Raw genomic sequence first — 12,407 nt, forward strand, 5'->3', positions numbered from 1 at the left:
AACGAAGCTTGCCCTAAGTACAAGGTAACTTAATAAATAACCATCGATGTTCTCTGCAAATAGTTTACAGTTTACCACACAAATACTACAACAACAGAACTAAAAACAACTTTATCACTGAGGGATAGAGGCGATTTTTGGAAGCAACAGTTGCTGGTGGATAGTGGTGTGGTGTATTGTACGCCTGTAATCTTAGAAACTGGGGAAGTTTGCACACTACCTGCCCGATAGGGGTAAACAAATAGGGGGTAATCATCCCCTATTAGGGGGCGAAGCCAGTGCGGCTAACTTCCTCCCCCTCGGAGGAAGTAAGGGCTGTGATGCGTGGTGGTAGAACTACAGGAAAACGAGCACAATTGATAATCTTAAGTTATTACTTCAATGTCCTTGTTTTACGCACCAACTTACAAATATTTTGGTACTAGTATTTAAATATGTATTTCGATTCCACTTGCAAATTTTGTGTTTTTTTCAGTGTTTTAAGGTCACATGTAACAATAAGTGTTCATCAATTCCGTAAACTTCAAGGAAAGATTAAGCTGACGGAAACAAGGAGTAAGACAGGGAAAGTTGATAAATCTCATGTATATGACCCAAGCTTTTCTTCCTTCCTTCGCCATACGCAATTTAAAACTGCTACAACCAAAAATGTTACTCTGTTCCCTATAGTCAATGGCCAAACGGGAACGCTTTCGTAGACTATCGGGAAAAGATGATCCACGTTAGACAGTCTACATCAACCAATATCTTCGTCATATCCCATAGATATTCTGTCCGGAGAAGATCTCAAATACCAGTTACCAAATTTCTAACCATGAAAGTCCTTTTGAACATCGGATAAAACGTCGCAGCTGCAACTGGATGAGGCATCCCTTGATAAAATCCCCGGACCAGATTCCTAAACTGGCTTTGCGCTGCAATTCTCAGGAGTAAGGATGGTCGACCTAAATACTCGTGCTAGCTCTGTCACTGACCGACTCGACATTAGGAAGAACAGCAAAACGTGGTCCTAAGTGAATATGGTATATAATCTCATGTGTAAGAGTAAAAATGTAATAAAGCCTTTGTCGAAAAGGCTTTCTCGGATATAGAACCACTGTCTATCTATTCTCCACAACCCGTTCGCATGGGTGACAAAACATCCCACAGTCAAAACGCTTGCCTCAATTGTAATGACTACTGTCACTGACAAATTCCATTGAATTCCGCCTCAAACCATTCTCCTTGTTCCGAAACGGATACACAGACAGACTTACCGACGCCTTTACCTAAATATACTCTTGAATAACTTGATATGTGATGATGAGCCACTTAAGACATAGGAAATCTGGGAAGTATTAGCATTAAGTCTTCTTTTTGTATTCACAATATCAAAATTAAATTCTGGTGGTACAATCTCTAATCCTCAAGTTTCGTCTAAATCCGTTCAATGGTTTTGCGTGAAAGTGGAACAAACTTCCAGACCTCTAATTAATTGGATTGATGTTAAATATTAATTCTTGTCTTTCCAGATTAATGCACAGGAAGAAGGCACTTACCACCACAGCGTAAACCAACCCTTATATAAGAATCTTACATTCCTAAAGCGTAACATCGTCAGTTACGTGTTTTTAGAAGCTCACGCTTTCTTGAACATTCCAAACGACGTTATACTTTAAACGCGAGTTGGATCATTAAAACTAAGTAGGTTAACGCAGATAGTTTGCATATTTGTAAGCATAAAACTTGATACCAGTATCTAACATTTTGAAAATATGCGTGTAAAGAATATCTTCACTATTTTGGGTACTTACTGCGAAGAAAAACGTCAAATAAAAGTTCTTCCAATTAAGTTAGAAGGTTTAGAATTTCGCTATAATGGTTTCAGAGTGGCTTCACTTAATTTTTTCAATTATTTTTTACAAGTACTTTCATTTGCTATGTAAATTTTAGGAGAGAAAAAAAAACAATAAGTCATCTTGGTTTTAGAAGGACGTCGTCGGTCTATCATGTAGATATTATCAAATAAACGGTCCTGAAGCATAAAAAAAACATAGTAAGCTCTTGTTTTTTAGTGAATTCATGAAAAACGTATCACCAGCTGTCAGCCCAAGGAATAAAAAGCTCATTGGAAAATAATTAATTACATAATGCAATGTCAAGAGGGCAAGGAAACCCCTATGCAACAATCTAGCTAGTGGTTAGATATCCCTTAAGCTAGGTCAGTCGACTATATTGACTTCGGAGCAAGAAGCTGGGCTTGTCATAAAAAATTAAAATGACTTTTTTGTTTTAATCTTTATTTCTAATTTAAGGGGTTTTTATCCACACGGATACGTCAACCCCATTGTACCTTATACTAAATTTATTAACACGCTACTGAATAGGGAATCACTGATTACACACTCGAACCAGACCATATATTCGTTTAGTAATTTCTGAAACAGGATTTGACAAACAAATTATGAGAAGACCAACATCCAAAATGTTTAATTGGAATTCCTTAATCAGTGATTCCCTTTCCCTTTTGACACAATTCATCAGCAAATGCTGCACGTCCTCAACTTTATTGCATAATTCACAATTGGGTGATGCTGTCTTCTCCATTAGAAATGCAAACTTTGCTGTCGGATAGTGCCCAGAACTAAGGCTGGTTTTACAGTCACGCGTTTCGGCAGCGCCGTCGGAGCGCGCGCGCTCGGATATGTTTGGGGTATTAGTAGCGTTTCAAATTCGCGCGCTTGAGCAGCGCCGTTCGTTGAACGCGTCCTATTCGCGCGGCGCGGTCGAAGCGCGCGCCGCTCGTGCGCTTCTACGGCCATTGTGCGTTTTAGTCTCACGCCGTTGAGACGTGCCGTTAGGTACTGTTGTGTACAAAATGAATCACATCGATACGGGTCGAGTAATTGACGAAGTGCGAATTAGAAGATGTTTATGGGACCCGGCCGATGATTTTTATAAGAATATAGAATTTATAAGAATAAGGCGAAAATATTTATAAAATTTATAACTATTTTCTCGTAAATCAGAGAAAGATGTTACGTGTTCGCCTCTCAGTAACCTTGTAGCGTTATAAGGATCAACACCTACTGTTCTTCGACGTTTTTGTTGCCTTTTTTTCCATAAAAAGTAAATAGCCAGTACTCTAACCGCATTGCCGTTCATTTTGTATCTGTTTGTACACGACTGTCTCACAGCAGCGAAACGCGCCGTACTAATGTCGTTTTATGGTGCACCGCTGTTCAAACGCGCGCTGTCCAACAGCGCGCTGTCCAACGGCGCGTCTAGCGGCGTGACTGTAAAACCAGCCGAAGTCTTAGTGTTAATTTAATATAAGACCTACTTATATTACAAGTCTCAAACCACGGCACACGAGGAGGCTCGTTTTGGATGATTTTGGACCATATTCCTTTCTCTTTGGATATCTCATCAAAGTGAATTAAAAATGACTTGTCGATAGCCTTCCAAGTTCCATCAATGAAAAGTTTTATGCTTTCTGATTTTTATTAAACATCATCCTAGCCTTTTCCCAACTATGTTATGGTCAGCTTCCAGTCTAACCGGGTTCAGCTAAGTGTTAGTGTTTTACAAGGAGCCTATCTGATCTCCTCAACCCAGTTACCTGGGTAGCTTCTGACTACCTGTAGCGACTGTCAAAGACTTTGACAGTCGCTACAGGTAGTGTCCGTGTCCCGGCTGTTATTCATACTTGCATAGGTATGAATAACAGCCGGGACACGGACACGGAGGAACTCGGTACAAATGAAACGTTAAAGATGAAACATTTACGGACCAACCGCGTCAAGAGTAGCTTAACCTGTGATCTATCCGCGAGCTCTCCTTTATTTAGGTATCCGCCTCCTTAAAAGACCTTAGTACACCTATGTTGTAAATGCTGTGTGTATAAGTGTAATTGAGAAATTTTAATAATGTTAATATTTATTTAACTTGTACAAAAAAAATATATATGTAAATAGGCTTTATTAAGACTCGGGGTACGCAATAAGGCCAATGTAATTCATCAGTTATTGGTGTCCAGGTAATTGTAACTTTTCTTATTCAGTGTACTTGCTATATTTTGTAAAGCTTAATACTCTGCTGATTATTGATCATCTAGTCACCTCGCGAACTAAATTAACTTCAACTAAATTTTCATTACAGTGCCGAACTCTCGGGATCCAATGTACCTACTGATTTTTACGCAACTTGACGATCATTCTTAAGGGTGGATTACCAGAAAGCCCACCTAAACAGAACCGCTTTTTAGAGTCAGAATGGCATATTGTAATGCTTTATTTTTACTCCACACAGATTTTTCTTCTATACACTATTTTTTGTTCATTTTTTTGCAACTAAGTATAATCTATTAAATATTTATTTAATAAATTATACTCTACTTTGATGACTTAGGTACTTGATTATTTATTTCTTGTTACCGTTATATACCGTTCAAAAATAACAATATTCTTGTCAAAATAAAATCTAGAGATGCAAAAATGTGAATTATTTGCTTTGAGTAGCGCCGGGTATCGATCCCGGTACCTCCCGCTCAGCAAGTCTGCCGAACAAGCGCTCTGCCGATTGAGCTACGCCACCGCTGAAAGTTCTAACGAAATTAGTGTTCCTATGCAGAGGGCCCGATTTTTATTAAGGTTTTTAGAGACCCTAGAAGTCATATAAAGGTACCCAAACCATCACATCTATGTTCCTCGACCTTTTTGCTGTTATTGAATCCTGATTCTTCAATTTCTCAAAACTTCTCTGCTTTTAGAGGAGCGTTCCGCAGTGAAGAGAGTAGATTTAATAACAAGATTTGTAAATTATTAGATGCAGTATTTTTACTATTTTCTACAAAATGTAAGCTTTTGGTGTACATAATTTGTTTACTGTTAACATAATTTTAGCCCTAAAATATCATTGTATCCCGTAAATGTAAATTTCGTTCTAGTTTTTAATTGCATAAAGCCTTCCATAAAGGTTTTTAAAATTTCACTTTCAAAATCTAAGTAAGTGTTTGACGACCTCCGTGGTCGAGTGGCGTACGCACCGGTTTCAAGGCGTCGCTAACTCTGAGGTCCCGGATTCGATCCCCGGTCGGGTCAATGTAAAAATTCACATTTCTACATTGTCTCGGGTCTGGGTGTTTGTGGTACCTTCGTTGTATCTGAATTCCATAACACAAGTGCCTTGGCAACTTACTTTGGGTTCAGAACAATGTATGTGATGTTGTCCGCATTTTATTTATTTATTTATAATATTTTAATTTATCGTTAGGAAAAAGTTTGCTAGCTAACTGTAGAGTGCGTATTTAATGAGAAAAGGCTTTTTGTTAAAGTTTATTTACTACTTCTTTCTAATAGTTTCGCCATCTCTTAATTAAATTTTGATATCTTTTAAAGTTTGAGAATTTGTGAAAAAATCACGCCATCTATCTTAATTATAACGCAACAACACAGAACAAAAATGGTGAAAATTGCCACCTGTTGTGTGGAAACTGAACTATGACAGGCTACTGAGCGCGGCTTTTTCTTCAGGGGATTGAATTTACAAAACATCATAACATCCTATAAATATGCGTGATTTAAAAAAGGAAAACTTAAAAAAAAATATTTATTTGCTAAACAAGCTACTCGTAAGTGGATTTTTTATTTTAGACACGTTCCTGGTTTTTATTTGTTTCGTGATCTTACATGAAATATTTCAAACGGACAGGTATTAAAGTTATATATTATTTTACCTTCAAAACTTATACAAAAGTAACAGGTACTACAAAATAGTGCGCAAATATAAAAATAACTACAGCTCGCCGATCGCCATGCTATTCATTTCACCTGTTGGCGCCATTTAAAAAAACTGTCGCATGAATTCGATGTTGCAAATAAAAAATTGGGAAAACGTGTGGAATTTTGCGGGTCAAAATTGAAATTATGCAGATTAAAATTAACTGAAACTTGAAAACTATTTTAAATCACCAATAATCAATAGCACTCTAAGTCTACATAAAATAACTATAACCTGATAATATCACAAAAAGGCAAGTGTAAATTCGAGTTCATAAATAAAGAAACACCTTGAAAGGATCATAAAAAAATCAAAACTTTTTTTCTCCCATATATTTGTATAATTTTCTATGTACATAATTTTCGAGATAGTAATATCACATACATTTATTGATTTTCCAACATTCAAAGTTTGCAAACTTACTAATGCTAGCTGTCAACACCGTCCTAAGGGCAGCAACACTGGTTTCAGGTTTGGCAAACAAAACGAAGTCTCTACTGTGTGAGTGTTTGAAATTGCCCGAAGTCTTTTGAATAAACTAAATTGTTATTATAACGAAACTATATATTCAACTGTTTAAATTATTTGTAAAATCAGTGGTTTAACCCACCCGCCAGTGTTGTGGTAAGTACCTTTCAAGTTTAAATGTCTAAACCTACACAAAAACCGGCTGTTTTATTTTCACATTTTGTTATTATTTTCTGATTATAGCTATTATTTCATAAATTGGTGTATACAATCTATCAAAATATCTTTTATACGTATACATTCGAAATATTAAGTTTTGAGGATTTTGTTAAACTGATATTTAACGATCTTCAATTTTAATAGTGATAAAATCCTTTAAATAGATTTAGTTTTCAACTGCAAGGCCAAGTAAGGACAATATAGCTTAGTCCTTTACACAGACCACACCACAAGATGGTGGAAACTGTTCATTTCCAGATGTAAGCACTTTCAAATTATATATATTTTGTTTATTAACAACTTAACCACCCTAACTCATGATTCTGAACGTATGAGCATCACACATATTGTAAACAAGCAGAGTGACAGGATTTTTCCTCTCCTTGATATCTTTTATGTATTGTCTGTTTTATTTTTATTAAGTATAAATGGCCAATCCTTTTTTATTCTTTCCTTTTTATAGATAATGTTAATATAGTTATGTTGTGGGCTATCACGGGTCCATGAGACATTATAAAATTCTAGAGCAGTAAATTACTTGATTTACAGTCGGGCAGTTGAATTTTTAAGACTCACTGGACCTAAACTAATGATACATACATATAAAAGGGTGTCCTACGTCACCAACTAATGGCACAACCTCCAATGTCACCAGGAACGCAATTTGTTTGCAGACATTGCGACTGGCATTGTCGCTCCCCTGTAGACCTTGTTAGCCATCAGTGCAAGTGCCAAAATCAGAAAAACTAGATCTTAGAGGCCACTGATAAAATATAATAGGGTACAATAGGTGCAAGTGGTTGCTTGTTGTTACTATCTGAGCCTAGCTGAGTTATTTGATTTATATTAAAACTCATTACTTTACACTATCAATAATTTATAACCAGTAACCAGTATATGATTGGCCTCCGGAAAATTGGGAAGTAGCTGTGTTAAATCAGTCAACAATATTAGAATTAGACAGACATGCACTTACACACAGAAATCTATAACTTAATAGTGGCTAATATTTGGACGGTGAAATCCCAGTAAGCTGGGGCTAAGACAGAAAGACAATGTAAAGTAGATAAGAGGAATAGAATAGGTGCAAAGAGCAAGAGGCTGAAAAGAATAGAATAAACAATGGGGAGCCTATGACCAGTATATATCCAGTGCCTATTATTCAAGGATGATGATGTCAACAACACATTAAGATTCTGAAAATAATACACTCCATTTTAGCCTGTTTTGAATGAATATTCAAAAGTTGTAAGTTTCTTAGATTTAATAACTTATCTTGTAAATTAAATGCCTTAAATGCCAATAGCAAAACCAATATTGTGTTTCTGAATATCTTTGATATTCAAATTGCTATCTAACTTAATATGATTGTGAAGGGTGAGACAAGCTGATATATAATATTATACAATACAATACTTAAAAGTGTAGAGCCATACCTAAAGAGTAAATACTAACCCTTATGTCCATCCGCCTGTCACCAAGCTGTAACTCATGAACCATGGTAGTTGGGTAGTTGTTTCTTCAATATACAATGTAAATCTATAGCCTATTCTTCAGTCTACGAAGCCTAGATATAGCATAAATAAGCTTAAATCAAACGTGCCTTATTAAACACGGAAGAACTCATTAGGACAGAGATGGCCCATCTACGGACCGACCGTGTCCAGCATAGCTTAACATGTGATCAATCAACTTGTGCACTTGTAACTTAGTCACGAGATCCTCTTACTTAAATTGGTCCATCGATGGCACTGAAATAAAATACCAGAAGATCCTGAAGTGTCGCCACGTAGATTGGTGAACCGGTCACAATCAGCAATCAGCCTTCTACAGAAATTATTTAAGTACGAGTAGGACTCGCAACACTGTGAGTTCTTTTCAACTATAAAGTTTTTCACATTACAATATGTATTTCTTGGTATTTAATATTGTTCCATTTTTGCCGGTGCATGCTGCCCTGAAGTATTTAATCTTGTGGGACGGCAGAGGAAGTTATTATAAAGACGCGCACGACTTCCTAGACAGTCTTTTGTCTATCTCCCTACTGCTCACATACCCGCCTCAGGAAGTTATTAGGCCTGGTTCGCTAGCTAAAAAAAGGAGGTTACGCAATAAGTCTGTATTTTTTGTGTTTGATAACTAAGAACTTAAGACCGGATAGAGCGATTTTGTTAATTCCTTTTTAACCGACTTCAAAAAAAGGAGGAGGTTCTCAATTCGACTGTATTTATTTTTTTATGTTTGTTACCTCGTAACTTGCGATTGGGTGAACCGATTTTCATGATTCTTTTTTTATTTGAAAGCCTGTGCTTCCCGTGTGGTCCCATTATCACCATTTCAATATCTGATGATGGGATCTTGTAGAAATCGGGGGAACTCTTCAATAAATAACAGCAGATTAACCGCAATTGTTGCTATAGCATATCTAAGCATTGTTTACGCCATCACACAACATATTATCACGCCTGTACTCACTACAAAGGTTATAAAAACTATTTCGAAAAAAAATTATGTTCAAGGGCACTTACAAAGTTTTACAAAAAAACGCAATACTGAAACTAATTTGAAGTCGGTTTTTTTTTGTGAAAATTGTGATTATTTGTTTAACCTGCTGTCATTTGGTACCATAAAAAATTCACGACGTTTGGTTCCACCGATTTTTTTTTTTCTTCGAACTTGTCTAAAAACACACTCATTCGTTTTTAATATAAACCAAACTAATTGAAATCTACCAATCCCTTCTACATTATGATCTTACAAAGAGTCTGACGCATCAAACCTATTACTTGACTTCTAATAGTGCAATGTCTTTAATATGAAATTAAAAAGCCACTCAAACTGTTATTAACGTTTTTACAGGTATCGGCGAATTTGCATCGGTGAAGGTTACGCGTTTAAAGCTACTGGGTCCGTTTGTGGACAGTTTTCTGGTATGTATAGATTCATCGTCATTCCCCTGCCCTTATCTCAATTATTTTATTTGGGGTCGATACAACATGTTTCTCCTTCTATTATTGAAATCTCACAGGTAACACTCTTTGCAGCCATATCGTCTTTCACACAATCCATCCATCGTTTCTTTGGTCGTCCTCTTTCCCTATATCCATCCACATCCATGCTCAACACTATGATTATGGCAGATATAAACGAATAGTACTTAGGGCATTCCCTGGGTCTGTGGCCGAGTTATTTATTTCCTCGTATGACTCATCATTGGCCTAGCCTTTTCCCAACTATGTTGGGGTCGGCTACCAGTCCAACCGGTTTCAGCTAAGTACCAGTGTTTTACAAGGAGCGACTGCCTATCTGACCTCCTTAACCCAGTTACCTGGGCAACACGATACCCCATGGTTAGACTGGCTGTCAGACTTTTTCAACCTTCTGACTACCTGTAACGACTGTCAAAGATATAGGAATAACAGCCGGGACCCACAATTTAACGTGCCTTCCGAAACACGGAGGAACTCGTTATGACAAAGATGGTCACCCATCTACAGACCAACCGCGTCAAGCATAGCTTAACCTGTGATCGTATCACTTATGCGGTTATAGCTTAGCCACGAGCTCCTCGTATGACTCCCTACTGGTATTCTCAAAATTTATTGTCAGTGTCGTTTTATGACCGTAGATGAGTACAATCTAGAAATTATACTGGCTTGTTAAAAACCAATTTCAGCAATATTCTACTGCGACAAAATAATATAACATATAAGAGGATTAATTACAATATTCAATTACTAAAATGTAAAATAATGTCATTGCTATACATTTGCTAGTCGTGAAGAACCTCTCATATTAAATGTAAGCAAATAAAAAACATTACAATCTACGGTTATGTATTTTCTTCATAAATCTATATTCATTTCAGGTCTCCGAGATGGATTTACAGCTGTACAAATTCGAATATTCCCGCGACCCCGTCCGTTTGGAGGACCAGATCCAACGCCTGATGGATGCTCTCGGCCTCATCAAGAAGGGGATCCGGGTGCTTCTGGAGATGGACCAGAACGAGCCCCGAGTGAGGGCTGTGAAGAGGGGCATCCTCCGCGTGCTGGCGCCCTACGAGGAACTGCTGCAGCAGAAGAAGCTGGCGTTGAAGCGGGTCCTGTCTCGCGCGGCCAAGCCCAGGCGACGACGCAATAATGCTAAGTAAACTACTACCTACTACATACCAAAACGTCTCACACTCTCATAAGTCGCCGTCTTTGTCTACAACATGGCCCCTGCCCCATTTCTGCTATTTAAAATGGCCGATGATAATTCGATTAAATTGGCACTATGAGTGTTATTCTAGATATTTTAACACAATAATTGGAAATTTTGTCTTTCTCAAAAACATCACAGTCGTACTCACAAATGATATTTTATTAAATGAAGTTCTTGTATATGTGACTTGGGGCTAGGCTCACATGACTGAAAACTGTGTCACTGGCTGTTGTTCAACATGAAAAGGGTATTTGACTAAATCTTTATAATATAAATCTGTTTAGTCCATCAGACAGAATTCCCAAAAATATTGAATACGTATTTTTTATTTGAATATATCATTAGAAAGTGTATTGAAGTGGAGCTAGTAACATCACTTGCTAGTAAAAACCGTACTAGTAAGTGACGTCACTCGAGATTTAGAAATCACTGCATCCCATTTAGTTTTTTAAAAAACAAAAAACTGGGAAAACTGTCTAACTGACTAAACAGTTTTTTTGTTGTCAAATACCCTATTTAAACGACAGCAGAGATTATCAACCATGTCACCGTCTCATTGAAGCAATGTATTATGACATGTATCACACGAACGAAATCTTTACGTCATAAGACCTCTCTCCTTAAATTTAAAGCAAATCTTTATATTTTTTTTGTTCAGAAAAAAAGGTAAATATACGTGTCTAATATTTCTAATTATCTAACGGAACGGTCATAAAAATTTTTACTTTTTATACCTAGTCATCATCCCTATTGAGCTGTGTTTTAAATTGATGACATTTCTTAATTAACCCATGTGCTTAGTCGATATATATATATATTTATCTTAAGATTATATTAGTCTTTAAGCTAATCCCATGTGTTACATTATTACAACTTTAAATATAATTTTACTCCGCCTGTTTATATTATAAGTTATTTTTTATCTGAGTCATTAGTATTTAAGCTGTGTGTTTTCATTTTCAGTCTGGTCGATTGGTTTTATGTAATTTTAACATATGTATGTTTGTATTAGGCCCAAGCAGAGGCAAGTAGGTAGCAGTAGATAGATCAAGTCAACAAAAGTTACTGAATAATACTCGGGTGATTCTCCAGAAAAAAATAACATAAGTTAACGTCGTCATTATCCTCACCAACTGGTCTAAGTAACTGTAGTACTAAATTGTTTAATTTTTTTAAGTCATCTATTAGTAGTCTGAGTACTTTACGAACTTGGATAAAAATAATATAGAATACATCAATTTGCAGTATCAAAAGTGTGGTGAGGATAATGACGTTTTTAACTTGTTTTACTTTTTTCTGGAGAATCACCCACTCCCCAAATAGTAGTCGAAGCTGGGATAACTAAGAACTTAACAGTAAGATAATTGTCAAAAAGAAAACTATGTAGTCCGACAGACAGATTTAAAAAAAAATCTAGTATTTTATTTCGTAAAAAAATGAAGGGGACGAAGTGGTTTAAAATCTCATTTGACGTCACTTGGTTTTCTAATGATTTGATATAAAATATATACTATACTTATTTTAAATGTTTTGGAAATTCGTCTGACGGACTTAAAAGATTTATGTTACTATATTTAGTATTATAGTATATATATATATTAGTAATTTTACCTAAACCTGATCTTATTCGCTGATTTTTTTTGTCCCAACTCAGTATTATAAATATTGATCTGTGTAATTTGCTGTTAAAGTGTATTTATTATTAATCAATTTAGCAATGTAAGAATTATCTACCGGTTTAGTGATTTAAGCAA

At 36.2% G+C, this 12,407-nt stretch overlaps 1 long non-coding RNA gene across 1 annotated transcript; it reads left to right on the plus strand.

Moving 5' to 3' along the window:
* Nucleotides 1-6,115: 6,115 nt before the first annotated feature.
* On the plus strand, nucleotides 6,116-12,401 carry LOC113503831. The gene is made up of 3 exons (XR_003401516.1): nucleotides 6,116-6,384; nucleotides 9,307-9,377; nucleotides 10,316-12,401. It is a non-coding gene; the product is annotated as an uncharacterized LOC113503831 (long non-coding RNA).
* The last annotated feature ends 6 nt before the right edge of the window (nucleotides 12,402-12,407 follow it).

This window comes from Trichoplusia ni, chromosome 20, assembly GCF_003590095.1.
Source record: "Trichoplusia ni isolate ovarian cell line Hi5 chromosome 20, tn1, whole genome shotgun sequence".
In the NCBI taxonomy this organism is placed as follows: domain Eukaryota; kingdom Metazoa; phylum Arthropoda; class Insecta; order Lepidoptera; family Noctuidae; genus Trichoplusia; species Trichoplusia ni.